At 44.8% G+C, this 14141-nt stretch overlaps 1 pseudogene; it reads left to right on the top strand.

The window, feature by feature from the left end:
• Positions 1–11033: 11033 nt before the first annotated feature.
• On the top strand, positions 11034–12379 carry LOC105075201 (hepatitis A virus cellular receptor 2 homolog; annotated as a pseudogene).
• The last annotated feature ends 1762 nt before the right edge of the window (positions 12380–14141 follow it).

Below are 14141 nucleotides of genomic sequence, written 5' to 3'. Positions count from 1 at the left end.
TTGGCTTTTGTTGGCTCCTTTTCCACCCCTGGTCTTCACCGCAGGGTCCCCGCGTATGCTCACCCCCAGAACACAATCTCCTCCGGGCTGGTTCACTGCTGGGAGCAGTGAGCACCTGGAAGATAACAGGTGTTCAATAATTTATTGAGCACCTGCTATTTGTTGAAGGTTGAAGGTTGAAGTTTGCTGCTATGATCTCCGTTCTGCAGGTGAGACAATTGAGACTCCGAGTTCACCCAGCTGGAGAGTGGTCAGTGCAGGCGGCTCCGGGGTCTGAGGGCTGAAAGCCCCGGGTTCTCGCTCTCTGGAGACACCTCCCAGGGGCGTGGTCATCAGATGGGTGGAGCTTGCTCTCCGCGGTGAGTCAGGGGCTGGCTCAGGGCATTACTCGCGCCCTCCAGCTCTGACAGCTGTGGCCCCACTGTCCGGGCTGCTGGACTTGGTAGCTTTTCAGGGTAGAATCTGGAGACTGAAAGTGAAGCACCCACCTCACATCCCAGCACCTCCCACTTTGCCATCTCAAAAATAAAGTGAGTTTGTCCCTTCAAAGGAAAGGACTGGCAGACTGTACCTTTTGGCAAGGACAACAGGCAAACTTTCAAGCAAAGATTTAAATGTTGGAAAACTTATGTCCACTATTGCAAGCTTGATGGCTTCTTTTTTTAAAATTTTATTTATTATTATATTATTTAATTATTCTATTTTGGCAGGGGGGTAGGTAATTAGTTTTATTTATCTTTAGACGAGGTACTGGGGACTGAACCCAGGACTTTGTGCACGCTAGGCATGTGGTCTCCCACTTGAGCTGTACCCTCCCGCCTTGAGTTTGATAGCTTCTCAATACTGAAAGACTTTCTGATGGGACTGGTAGGGATGTTAACAAGTGTGACTTTTTGGATACCATATAATGAAATATGTCAACATTTGAAAAATCTGTACAACTCTGTGAACTAGTATTTCTCAAATGACCAACGACTAATGCTACAGAATCACACACAGATAAAAGATCTATTCAAAGTACAAGAACTCACAATACCTGAAATTTCTAAGAGATCCTAAGCAGGGAATTCACTGAGTTTAAAGCGGTGATGACTTGGTAGGGCCTTCCGCCATCTGGCTTATGTAAATTCTCTTTGAAGAAAAAAACTCTTTGCTCAGGTCTCAAAGAACTTCCAGAAATAAAATTTCTCAGACAACAAGAGAGATAAAATAGTACATATAAATTCTATACAAGTACAGGGAGAAAATGGAATAAGACAAATTACAATCAATATTAAAGGCAAGCAAGGAGAAAAAAAGAACATATAGGGAAAAAACCAGCTTATGGGAAGCACAAGAGTAAAATAAATTCAAATATATCAGCATTAACTATGTTTATATACTATATATAATATGTATTTATATATAATGTAAACTTGCTGGTTGAGACAGAGATTGTCAGAATGTATTAAAAATAAATTAAACCCAATTACCTGCTCTTTACCCAAAACATTAGCATACAGAATGTTTGAAAACATATGGATAGGAAAAATTTATTAGGAAATAGTCCGTGAGTGCTCGTTCATGGAACTATGTTGATGTCACAGAAAATGTGCTTTAGGGTAAAAAGGTTTTACCAGGATAAACCTAGAATGTAAGATGTATTCAAACTGGAAATTGATTAATGTTATTCATTATATTACACAGATCAAAGGAGAAAAAGCATAAGCTCATTGCAACAGATGTAGCAAGTTACTCAATCAAATTTAGCATTTATTCATTCATATTCCTAGCAAACGAAGAGAAGTTTTAAAATCTGATAAAAGCAATTCCCAAATAATGATAAACTATTAGAAACACTTTAAAATAAGAAATAAGATATGGATACCTGCTCTAGTTGCATCTTTTAAACTTTGTGCTGCACTCCTCAACAAAGCAACAGAGTGAAAATGAAGTAGAAGGAATGTCATTATTTGAACACACATATCTGTACAGAAAACCTAAATAATCTACAGGCAAATTCTTGAAATTATTAATGGTTTCTGTGGATATAAAATGAACACACAAAATAAAAATTGCATTTCTATGCAGCCATTAGAATATGTGATATCTTTAAAAACAAACAAGTATAAGTTTGGTACCTGGGAGATAAATCTAAAAATGGGTATCTAAGGACTTTATAGACAAAATATTTAAAAAACTTCATTTAGGTCTTTAAAATAGCCCTAAATAAATGAGAAGACATACCATGTTTATGGATAGATTGATTGACTATCATAAAGAAGTTAATATTCCCCAAACTGATCAATAAAAATTCTCATTGGACTTTTCTATGGACTATCACAAACTGGTTCTACAGTTTCTAAGGAAGATCAAGGGGCCAAGCACAACCAAGTTATTTCTGAAGAACAACTGGGCAGGTTACTTACCTGATACCAACATCAGCCCTCTGCTATGGATATTGGCAGGTGTTACACACATCCCTGCATGGAGGCATCATTGCTCTTATTTTATAAATAGGGAAACTGAGGCTCAGAGAAGTTAAATAATATAAATTCTACAGCTGGGTTACTTAAAGACAAAATTCAAATCCTTGTCTGTCAAGTCCTCCCAAGCCTGGGCCTCTGCCCTTTCTTGCTCCTCTACTGATGCAGCCTCAAAGCACCTCAGGTGTAATTCTACGATTCAATATGTTTGGTCACCTCAGCTGATAAATAATCACTGTTCCGACTGAGCAAAACACACATACACACAGAGGAAATAGAGATGAGCAGGTTCAGCAGGAGTCGATCTGGTCCCATTTGTCACAAGTCAAACTCTCAGAATCTCCATAACAGGATATTAAATTCAACTCCTCCTTTTACAGTCATAGCTTCAGGCTTGGCGGAGGTCCCAAAGGCTGAGAACAGCAGTAGGTGCCGTGCACCCCCATTACAAAGTCACGTGCTGGGCTACGTTTGCAGGATGGTGGGCTGGACCCAGCTCCCAACAAGGGGCTGAAAAGAGCAGAGCTCTGTGCCAAGCCACTCAACTGGCCAGGTGCCCTTCTGGGCATTTCCTGCACTTTAACTCGTTAGTGGCCACAGTGTTGTGAGATGGCAGCTGCCTTCTGTTTTAATTTTACAGTTGAGATTCAGAGAGGATGGAAATGATGATCAGAGTCATTTCGCTGCTACGTGGCCGAGCTGGGCATCAAGTCCAGTTCAGCCTGACCTTAACGCCGGTGCCTTGACTTCTCTTTGGACCCTGGGTCATCCTGCCATGGGATCTTCCAGCTGGAAAAGGCACTTGAAAGTTTCTCTCCCAAACTGTTCTTTTTACAAAGGAGAAAACTGTGGCCCGCAGAGGGAACCACATGGCTCTTCTTAAAGTCTTACATGTGGAGCATGCATCGGAGCTGGGATTTGAAGGTGAGGAATCCTGATCCAGTTCCACTGCCCTTTCTCTCTCTTGTTTGGGGGCCGAGGAGCCAAGCTGCTTGCCCCAGTTCCATCGTCAGCAGCTGAGCCCACCTCAGGCTCCCATGTCCTCGGGTGTAAACGAGAATCTTCCAACTTGGCCAACTCCTGGGCTCAGGTGGCACTGTGATCAGGGTTGATTGCGTGCTGAGGGGACAAGCTGAACCTTTTCTTAGGGTAAAAAAAGGCAAAAAGAAGACATTGTTAACATTATTACTATTTTTTTTATTGATGTACAATATTATATGTTACAGGTGTACAATGTAGTAATTCACAATTTTAAAGGTTATATACTCCATTTATAGTTATTATAAAATATTGGCTATATTCCCTGTGTTGTACAATACATCCTTGTAGCTTATTTTATTCATAATAGTTTGTACCTCTTAACCCCCTATCCTTATATTAACATTTTTTTTTTTTAACAACCCTGGTCTGTTTGTAACCAGGGCCTCTTAGAATGATATTAAAAAGAAAAAAGAGTAGAGAAATGATCCCAAATTTAAACTGCAATTCTTCCTGTCATTTCCTGGTCAGCATAAGGAATATTGAATTTTCTATCTAAGTGCTCGTATAAGATACGAAATAACCCGGGTAACGGGGGCAATTGCTACTTAAATTGGGACCTTGCAAAAATCAATGATCAGGAACTAGAGCATGCATTTTCTCCCAAGCCAGAAAATTTATGCTTCAAAGTGACGTCTGGCTGCTCACCTCATGTCAGCATCAAACCTGATGTGGGCTCCTCTCCTGGCTCCACATCTGGGTGAAAAAGACAAAGAAAAACTTCTCATCTGAAAAGCTGTAAATCTTCTAAGATATGTGATCCTATATTTTCAAGACTGAAACGGTCTTAGGAATTGAAGAAGTTTAAGAAAGCAAAATTTAACTCCTATCCCGTCCTTTATTGAATCGCGCAAAGCAAAAATCCCAGATTCCCCTGGGTGACACTTTATCACAATCTCGGCAGGTCTAGAGCCTGGGGAAGAGCTGCAGATGGCAGGAGGAGGGGAGGCTGGCCCTGTAGGGGTCACCTCCCGGCGCCCTGCGCTGACTGCTCTTCCTTGAATCGGTTCGAGATAGTTCCTGTTACAAGAGCGGAAAAGGAGCTTAGCGGTTCCTTGGCGGGGTAATCCTCAAACTTGGCCGCACAGTGGGAATTTCCTGCGATGCTTTAAGAAACCCTGAGTGCACGGCCCCCACTCCTAGAGATTTTGATTCAAAGGATGCTTTCGGTGCTCAGCACCTGCATTATTGAAAAGATCTTTAGGTGATTTGAATGTTCAGCCAGGGTTGGAACCCTGGCTTCTCACGGAGGAGTAACGTGAGGGTTAAATGTGGAAAGCAAGAAAAAAAAACAAAACAAAAAAAACACACACCCAGGACAGTACCTAGAACCTAGGCGCTCCAACAGGGTGGCTTCCCTCCCTTGACGTCCTCTGGTGTCCCCTCTCTCCTGAGCCCCCCACCTTCGATCTCCTCCATCCCATCCTTCCCATTCCCTCCCCACCTTGTGTTCCTGATGAGCTAATGTAAGCAACAACCTTTGCAAATCCCACTGAAGTGCCGCCTGTTCTCGTGTGCGCATGCGCTTGTATGTGGGGCGGGTTCCATACCTTCTTTGGAGGAAGGAGGCCGGGTGGGAAGCTTCGAGTCTCTGATCCCTGAGAAGGTGTAGGGAGCTAGTCCGTTGCCCACGAGGGGAGCTTCTTGGAGCTTTCACTGTCTTTGTAACTTGGGTGTCCAATCTGAAAGTGTAGACCATCCTAAGCTGGAGATGGGTGGCCCGAGTCGGGAGAGAGCTCCATGCTCCTGCAGCCTGGGGGTGTCCTACTTGGGAATGAAGAAGGGAGGGCGATTGCAGTCCTCAGCTTAGAATTTGTCCTGTTGTGCATCTGCCCCGTGTGGGAGTGACTGGCAGCCTCCTGCTGGGTGGAGGCAGGGCAGCAGATCCTCGGAGATGTGGGTGCATGCAGTCGGCTGGCCCCCGTGTGCCTTGTTACCCGACTCTTGCTACCCTTCCACCTTCAGGTCTTGAGGCAACTGCATGTTTGGGCACACGGGGTGGGAAGGCTCACCCTTCTTTTCCAGCATGTGGCTTGGATTCTGTCATCTCTAAAAGGGCCACAAGAGAAGCACTCCCCCCCACCAACCCCGAGCCAGAGTTTGAGATAGTCTTGTTTCACCACTGCTGACCTTAGGAGACTGATGTGTCCAAAATGAAGGCTGCCCCTTCTTGGATTGTTTAAAATACTTTGGCAAATTGAACGTTGGTCATTTTCAGGGTGGCTATGAGAAATCAGTGTCTTAGCTGGGTAGCTGCAGGGGCCCAGAGAGACCTTAGCCAGACTCCTCAAACAGCAGAAGAACTTCCCTAAGCAGCCTGCTGACCTTGGCCCAGCCCTCAGATGCCCTCATCTTCAGGTACCAGGGGAGGGACCCTTCCTGCAATTGTTCCGACTCTCACGTTAAATATATTTCTTTGGTTCTTTGCATGCCTGTGTAGTTAAGAAGTGGCTTTGGCTCCGCACTATATTTTCCTTTGAAATTGTGGCGGATTTGAGACACCAAGTAACCCTGAAAGTCTCTTTGAAATGAGTTCAACTTTTTATTTAAGATGGGCTTTAATTGACCATAGAAATGAAAAGTTCTTACCCAAGACGGATATTGGAAAGACATACATCAGTGATTTTATTTCCTGATTACTGTTTGTATTGGAATTAAGCTCTTCCAAATGAAGACTCGGGTGTAGGAGAAAAAAATTATGAGCCACTTCTGAGATTAACACCCCCACTATGGTACATCTAGACATAACTTGAACTTTTCATCAATACGCTGCCGATAGAAGTCTGCTGCCCTCTGGGGTGAAACTGCCCTGGCTGGGAGAGTAATTTGATCTTGGAGTGACTTTAATCAATGTGCTTTTGTTAAACAAATATTTTCAATTTTGCAGCAGGTTTGTTTGCTGTGTAAATTTCTTTTTGCTGCCAATATGCTGAGCTGGCACCATTAATTTCCACAGGTGGGACAGGACTGTTGGCGTCCCTGGGTTACTTCTCAGCATGTTGGGAGCTGGAGGGATAGAATTTCCTGAGCCATTCCAGCCAGCTGCTAAGCACCTGGGGCAACGTCTGCAACGACTCGGGGTGACCACCCTCTAACACCAAGTGCCCCCCACGTTGCTGAGGGAGGTTCAGTTGTCTGAGGTTTGCTTTGGACGCATTTCTAATCATAGTGGTTGGCCCAGACAGGAAGGCTGAGCCAGGAATGAAATATCTGCGAGCCACAGATGTTCCAGCTTGGGGGAACTTTCTGGAATGACCTCTCCTGGAGACTCTGCCAGTGGCGGTGGAGGAGATTATCTGAGGTCTGTTCACTAAGTCGGTGGCTTAAGAGGCAGCATATTAAGATTCTGTGTTTCAACTTACAGAAACTGATTTCATAAAAATTGCTGATGGTGAATCATCGTTTTAATGCATTTTCATCTATTCTCCTTTCAGCCTTCAGCGGGTAGGAAAAAATTCCTTTTGAATGTGTCCCTACAGTTTTACTGTAAGGAGACCCGTGGAAAGCAAAGCTGAAGCTCCGTAGAGGGAACAGGGCACAGAAATGCCCGCACACCCGCCCCCGCACCCACGCAGCGCACACGCACGCAGTCACACCTGGCCTCAGAGGCTGGCCTGACCCCGCTGGTCTCGTTTGGTCAGCTTTCTCTCTCTTTTCTTCATAATTCTGCCAGTGACAGGAAGCAACTGGAGGGGTGGCCTCCTGTCTCAGCCTGCAATGTTCTCTGCTCCAGTTACCCTCCTTCAAAGTTTGCCCATCTTCAGGGCTCAGCTCCTGTGCTGGACTGAGTGCGCCCAAGGCTCTTGTTTTGCTCTTCTCTTATGGTCGGAGGCGTTGGCAGCCTCATTCCATTGTCTTTGCTAGCTGTTTTGAAGACAGGGACTCTCTCTGAGTTGCGTTCCAAGCTCCTAGCTTAGCGTCACGTACGAGGAGGGAGAGTCCTTCACCTGAGGCTCTCTCTGAGTGACCGTCTCTAGCCCATGCTCCCCTCCATTGGGCTGGCTGAGCAGCTGGTCTGGGCAGCTCCGCTGGCCGACCCCTGTGGCGAAGGAGCACCTCCAGCAGGTTGGTGGCTGACTGGCATCATCACTGTGGAAGCCAGGTTTCTAGCCTACTTTTATAGACAATAAAGCAGTCCGAAGAACACAGTAGCTGCCATTTCTCTTGGTCTTTGACAAAGGCAGTGGCCTTGGGTGAAAAGTTTTCACTTCTGACAGTGATGATGGCAACCTCTTCCGAGTGTCTTCTCTATAGTCAAATGTAGGGGTCGGCGCGTTCAAGGATGCTCTCTCACAAACCCAGGTGGCAGGTGATAAGAGACACACTGCAGTCGCGAACAGTCAGGGGATGGAGGTGAAATCAATTTCCAAAGCTAGACCCAGAGCTGCTGAAGCCAGGGCTGCCTGACTTCAAAGCCCCTGCTCTCCTGGGTTCTGGTCCCAAATCACTCGTCTAGAATTTGGGTTCCAAGTGATGTGGCATCTGGAAATAAAGATCAAAGATCTTCCCCTTGATGATCTATTGATTTTCATGACAGGGTGAGATTTGGGTTAGACAGTCGTGTACAGATCGGAGTTCATTCCAACCTGTTTCCTGGTCAAGTCTTTAACACGGACCTACAAAGAATTAAACCTCCCACAACTCATTGAGTCCAGGTGTGCCTCAAACTGTCATTTCTGTTGTGACATACCAGTGCATACTCAGAGGTTAGTTTTTATGTTGAGAAAGGAAGAAAATATTTCCTAAGCTTATGTTTCCCCTATTGAAAATTCTTGGATGATTTTGCCGTTACGGTTGAATGAGTCATTTCCAATCTGATGGACACAATGGTGCACCAGAGCGTTCTGTCCCCTAAATCCGGGAGAAGCGTGTGTGATTTCCAGACTGCCCAAGCAAGTGCTTGAACTTGGGTCTATGAGTAACTGGTTGGATCAATGAATGGAGGAATGTGTCTGACACATCAGTGATGCCAGCTCTGCGGTAAAGGACCCAACGACGACTGCAGAGGGAGGGCATGCTGACAGGAGTGTATGTCTGAAATGGGGCCAAGAAGCATGAAACAGCAAACACAGATATGCGTGCTGGCAGACACTGCAGTATGAAAGGACTAAGAGATCTTGGTTAGCAAAGCAGGACACCTTCTCAGAAGTGCATGGCTCTCGGCCCCTCCCACCCAGCATCATATGCCATAAGCAGGACTTTCTGCTAGGATGACAATCTGAGAACACATGTATCTCCCCGCCCTGATTCCCACTGGAAAATAAAAAAGGAGCTGCCTCCCTGCTGTAGTGTGGCATCCACACTCTGGAAACTTTGAGGAATTTCTGGATTGCTATTCCTGGATTGAAGAGGAGTTTGTGATTCCCTCTGCATAAAGAAACAGTTTGCTTGGGTGGGGAGAGGGAGGCGAGAGCTCACAATGCAGTTCTTTAGTACAAGCCTGAGACCCCATATCTGCAATTCCAAAATGTGAGCCTGTCTGAAAAAGCATTGTTGTTTTTCAAAATTGGCACCAAGATGGATCTGGCCACAATATCTAATCCTACCTGAACTGTGATGGATAATTGTCATGACATTGGGAATATAGGAGAAATAAATTCCCATTGGTGAAATGTGGAAAATGAGCGATGAGTTAACTGCTGCCTTGGACCATGCACTTATCTGTGAATGAGAGATAATGGCTGTTTACCCACTTAGAGACTGTTTGGACAGACACTCGTGCTTGCTGAGAGCGAGGACACACGAGGCAGTTCGAAAAGCCATCTCTCGTTGTGCTGGCTCTTCACCTGAGTATTTTTCCTGTACTTGAACTTTTTATAAATGAAAGCACACAGTGTGTACTCTTTTGTAACTGGCATCTTCTGCTCAACATCATGTCCATAGATTCATCCTTCTCACTGTGCAAATCAGTTGCATTATATATCAGTGTACCACGGGGTGTTATCCATTCTCCTGCTGATGGACATTTGGGTTGTTTCCAATGTTTGGCTGTTCTGAACAAAGCAGCTGCGAACATTCTCATACAGGTCTTTGTATAAACATGTTTTCATTTCTCTTGAGTAAATAACCCAGTCATATGGCAGGTCAATGTTTAACAGTATGAGAAACTTCCAAAATGTTTTCCAAAATGGTCACATCATTTTGCACTCCCGCCAGCATCACACTGAGAGTTGTAGTTGGGGGACACCCTCCCCAACGCTTGGTGTCACCTGTCTTTTCAGTCTTAGCCGTTCTCATGGGTTAGTGTCACTGGGGTTCTAATTTGCTTTTTCCTAATGGCCAGTGATAGTGGGCGTCTTCTAATGTGTTTATTTCAAGCACACATATCTGACAAAGGATTTACACTTAGAATATATAAAGAACTCTTACAAATAAATAATAAAAAGACAAACCACCCAATGAAAATGAGCAAAAGACCTGAACAGACACCTCGCAAAAGACCTGAACAGTCACCTCACAAAAGACGATGACATGAAAACCGTATCTTTGTTTTGCGTCTTTTTCTGACTCATGCCTGTCGCTTCCGTGTTGGACGTCGCTGCTCTTTCACAACAGCGCTTAGCGTGTGCCAAGCGTGCTTCTAAGCCCTTGATGGTGTCAATTCACTTATTGCTCAATATTAACCTATTTAACTCTCAAAGCAAACTTATAAGGTGTAACCATCCCCATTTTACAGAGGAGGAGCTGGAACCTGATGAGGCTAGATTACTTGCCAAAAATTAGAGCTGGTCAGTGGATGATCCAGACGCCAGCCCAGGCAGCCTGGCTCCAAGCTCTTAATCACTATCTGTGCTCCTTGCTACAAAGTGAACATGCTTCAAGGGCTCGCCATCTTTCTGCTGCAATTTTTCAAAATACAATTTTTCAAAATTTTGTAAGTACAGGGGCATTGCTGATTGCCGTCATGTAAATTTTCATAGTGGTGGTACCTTGGGAGTTGGGACTTTGATGCCCTCAGGGAGTAAGAAGGTGATTTTCAAGTCTCTTCTAACTGAAAAAAGCTTTTCAGTGGTACTGAGAAAAGCTTTTTAGTCTTTAGAGAACAAAAAGAAAAAGAAAAAGAAAAAGGAGATCTTCTGGTCTGAGGGCTGCCTGGAAAAGATCTGTCCAGTTTAACTCAAAACCTTTTCCTCCATGGAATTTCCCAACATCCCTATAAATCCCTTCTCTGCTCCTACCATGTCAGCAGTTGTGATGGAGGTTAAAAGCTACCTTCCTGCAGCAACATTCTGGCTCATTTGGGCTTTCTGCCTTACCTAGGTTCCTTACCCATTGCATGGGTGACCCAAGCACCATTTTATTTGAAACTACTGGCACTTTCCTAATTAACAGAAAAAGATATTATAAGTAAGACTCTTCTTAACAGTCATACTCTTTTGAATTTGCTTCATTTGAATACAGCAGTATTAAAAATTCACACTTAGAAAACATACTTACATGTGTGTGTATAATCACACCTAGTATTCATAAAAGTGGAGGGAACTTTTTTCATTCAGTTAATTCAACAAATATTTATTGAGTGCCTGCAAGATGCCGGGTACTGTGGGGAGAAACAAATGAAGTATAATTGAGCCCCTGATTATCAGGATGGTAGAAATATGTGGTCAGATACATTCAATATCAATTTCCATTGTGTTTCAGAAGTTCTTTGGTGATGGGGGAGACAGCAAGGAGAGCTTCACCATGGACATGGTGGGAGGAGCCCTTCATGACACAATCTCCAGCTGTGCCTACTCCTTGCCAGCGGAGGAGCTATAGTTTGAGAGACTGGTTGGATGTAGGATGATGACAAATGGCTAGGTGGGAGGCAGCTTAATGGGTACAAGGGCGAGCACAGTTAAAGGCCAGGAGTGAGGCATCCAGTTCCTTTTCCCACAGGTTAAGAGTTAGTGGGAGATTTCAGCTGTGGCGGTGAAGGTGGCTACCAGTGTAAAAACCCTGAGCTGAGGGTCTCTGGAGGGGGTGTATGTGGCTGACGTGGGATGGAATGCTGATCTGCCCTGCGCCTACTCTCCAGCCACCCCTGAGAACCTCATGCCTGTGTGCTGGGGCAAGGGATCCTGCCCTGTGTTTGAATGTTACAATATGGTGCTCAGCACTGATGGAAGGAACCTGAAATTTCGGACATCCAGCAGATAACTGCTAAAGACAGATTGCCTCAAAGGAGACGTAACCTTGACCATAAAGAATGTGACTTTAGCCTATCGTGGGACCTATTGCTGCCGGATCCAATTCCCAGGCCCAATGAATGATCAAAAATAAAACCTGGAGTTGGCCATCAAACCAACTCCTTGATGGAATGATGTCACTACAGGCTCTCCAAGGATGCTCACCACCAAGGGACACGGCTTAGAGTCACAGACACTGGAGACCCTCCGTGATAAAAATCAAACAGTCCCTGCGTTCCTGTGATATTGTGAAAGAGATGGTCTGATGCACAAGTCATGAGACTGGCTGAGCAGACGATGATGGATTTCTGGCCGTTTGCTGCCGTTGTATCTGTGTTCCCACAGGAAATACCCGCACTGGCTAGTGAGTTATAAGACATGGGTGCAACCACCAGAACAAGCCTCTACCTCGGAGCAGGGGTGTCTGCTGGCCTGGCTTTCATTCTTGTGGCTGGTGCTTCCATCCTCAGATGGTACTCTGGTAGCAAAAAGAAGTTACAAAGTTCAAGCTTGATCACTTTGGCCAACTGCCCCCCATTAGGGTTAACAAGTACAGTCGCAGAGAGGATGCACTCAGAAGAAAACATTTATGTCATTGAGGAGAACGTGTATGAAATGGAGGACCCATATGAATACTGCTGTGACGCCAAGAGGTGCAGGTTTCGAATTCCCGGTTTGTCCCTTCCCACCCCCTTTACTCCCTGGTAGCCATAGGTTTGTTCTCTGTGTCTGTGAGTCTGTTTCTGTTTTGTAGATAAATTAATTTGTGTCCTTTTTTTGGGTTCTACATATGGGCGGTGGTATCACGTGGTGTTTTTCTTTCTCTTTCTGGATTGCTTCACTTGGAATGACAGTCTCCGGGTCCTTCAGTGTTGCTGCAAATGGCATTATTCTTTTCTGTGGCTGAGTAGTATTCCGCTGTGTGTGTGTGTGTGTACACCATGACTTCTTTGTCCAGTCAGCTGTAGCTGGGCATTTGGGTTGTTTCCGTGTCTTGGCTGTTGTGAATGCTGCTGCTGTAGACATTGGGGTGCATGTGTCTTTTCAAATTATATATGCCCGGGGTGGGGTTGCTGGATCATATGTTAGGTTTATTTGTATTTTTTGGGGGGGCCCTCTGTGCTGTCCTCCGTAGTGGCTGCACTGATTTGCATTCCTGCCAGCCATGTGGGAGGGTTCCTTTTTCTCCACACCCACTCTAGACTTAATGCTAATTTTTTCATTTGCCTTTCAATAAGCTGGAAGAATATACTCAAATTAACATGGTTACTCCACAGGAGCAAGTAGTCAAGAGACAGACGTTCACTTTTTTCTTTTATGTGCTTCTATAATTCTTTGAATTATGTTCTCCATATTTTTGAAATAAAAAAATAAATTCAAATATTAAAAAAGAAAAAGAGTTAGTGGAATCCAGGACTGGGGTTGACTGCATCAAAGGTCCCAAGTGTCCCTGGGCAACAGAACCTTCCGTGGCAGGTGTACACAGATCATTCCTCCCATTTCTGGATGGCAGGGGGTGAGTAGAAAAAAGTCTTGCATGTTTCTCCAGGATCAACTTTTCCTGAAGTTATATGTGAATATTACAAAGGCTTGAAAATTTAAGGGGTGATTAAGAGGCCAATTATAATACGTACAATGGAGTTGCTCTCCAGGTAAGTGTATTCTCTAGCACTCAAGAAAAAAAATGAAGTTTCTTCAGTCTCCCTCTTCTGACACAAGCTTTGGCTTTTTTTTTTTTATATATGTTTTTCTTTGAAGATTGTGGAGAAAATGTTAGCATCTACGATTTTTCAAAAAAAAGCAAATGCTGCCATGCAGGTGGATACGGTCCGGGGACTGGGTTTGTGCTTAGGACGCTTCCCAAAGTGCCTGGATTTCCCTAAAGCCTATTTTAAAGGGCAGTTCATTTGACAGAAGATGTAGAAATTTAGTAAAAGAAAATGTACCTTGGGGTACCTGGTGACCCCAAGTATATGAATGGAAGCAATGCCCTCTCCATTCCTGAACGGCCAGGTCCTGCAACGCCAAACAGCCTGGGTGCTGGCTTCATACAAAGTATCATTTTTAGTATCAGAATATTGCACTCTAAAGGGACATTGAAGGAAGTCCCTCAAGTATCATGACACAAAGAGAAGGGTTATGGTGGCAAAACTGTTCTCGCCAGCCTCCACTCTAAGGATCGGTGGAGAAGTTGCCGACTTTTAAGATGAGGCTCTTTCTTAAATACTCCGGGCTACTTCTTCCAAGATTGTTGAGTGAAAGCCGCCTGGAGGGTGGCACTTTCTCTTTACCGAGGCACAGGGCTTATGGTGCAAAATGCTCCGTGCTCCCCATGCATCCATAGGGCTGGGCAGCCCATGCATTTCATTGGCTCAACAGCTCAAGCACTCACCACTATGGGGAAAGCACTGGGGTGGGCACAGTGGGCTCAAAGATCCCTGTGGCGTGGTCTCTTCTCACGGAGGTCACA

Source organism: Camelus bactrianus, chromosome 27, assembly GCF_048773025.1.
Source record: "Camelus bactrianus isolate YW-2024 breed Bactrian camel chromosome 27, ASM4877302v1, whole genome shotgun sequence".
Lineage (NCBI taxonomy): Eukaryota > Metazoa > Chordata > Mammalia > Artiodactyla > Camelidae > Camelus > Camelus bactrianus.
This window is presented reverse-complemented; position numbering and strand designations above follow the sequence as displayed.